Raw genomic sequence first — 1,074 nt, 5'->3', positions numbered from 1 at the left:
AAGTAAAGAGGAAATTTCGAACATAAAGAATAAATAGAAAAAGTAAATAGAAAAGTAAAAAAAAAAAGCTCCAGCCAGAAAATGTCCTGGTTTTCCAGCACACTGACAGATATTCCTTCCCGGAGCAATGTTGTTTCCTAAATTCCCATTAATTCTTATTATTAAGTGGTTTAAATCCCAGATATCAGGAGGAAGGTTGTTAAGCTGGTTTGGAGTGAAATGGGTCTGGAAAAACACCTTTAAATCTGGGATTTGTGTCTCCTAAAAATGGAATTTCATGTTCTGCACATGGTCTGTGTCTGAATCCCATTGAGTTTACACAGATCAGGAATTTGGTGCAACAACTTAACTAAAAATTTGGCAAAGGAGGGGAAAAAAAGTCTTCTTTTCTGCGTGTGGTGTTTTGAAATGTTGTCAGTAGTTCTGTGGTTAAAGTGAAGTCAAATCCGTGTTATTTTCCAAGTAAAGGGAAAATCTGTCACTCAGAGTTGGCAGGAAGGAGCAATGGGAAGTTTTATTGTGTTTCCTACAATATAATTTCATTCCTGGTTTTGGAATGGGGCTTGGTGCAACCTGGGTGGAACAGGATGGGCTTTAAGGTCTTTTCCAACCCAAACCATTCCAGGATCCTGTGATTTCTGCCATTTATCCATTTAAAAAAACGCTGGGTTAGAAAGCAGCAGGAAAACCTTTAGTAATATTGAGGAAATCTTTTAGACTTACAAGTTCAAAGCACAAGGTTCTTGTTCTAACAAGTGGATGCAATAAAAAAATTCAAGTTTGAAGGATGAAAATTCATTTCAGCTTTTTTTAATAGCTCATTTCAGCATTATTTTTATATTTTTATATTTTTATATTTTTATATTTTTATATTTTTATATTTTTATATTTTTATATTTTTAATTTTTATATTTTTAATTTTTATATTTTTAATTTTTATATTTTTAATTTTTATATTTTTAATTTATATATTTTTAATTTATATATTTTTAATTTTTATATTTTTAATTTTTATATTTTTAATTTTTATATTTTTAATTTTTATATTTTTAATTTTTATATTTTTAATTTTTA

Source organism: Neopelma chrysocephalum, unplaced genomic scaffold, assembly GCF_003984885.1.
Source record: "Neopelma chrysocephalum unplaced genomic scaffold, ASM398488v2 Primary Assembly neopelma1_103b, whole genome shotgun sequence".
Classification (NCBI taxonomy): Eukaryota; Metazoa; Chordata; class Aves; order Passeriformes; family Pipridae; genus Neopelma; species Neopelma chrysocephalum.
Note: the sequence above shows the minus strand (reverse complement) of the source record.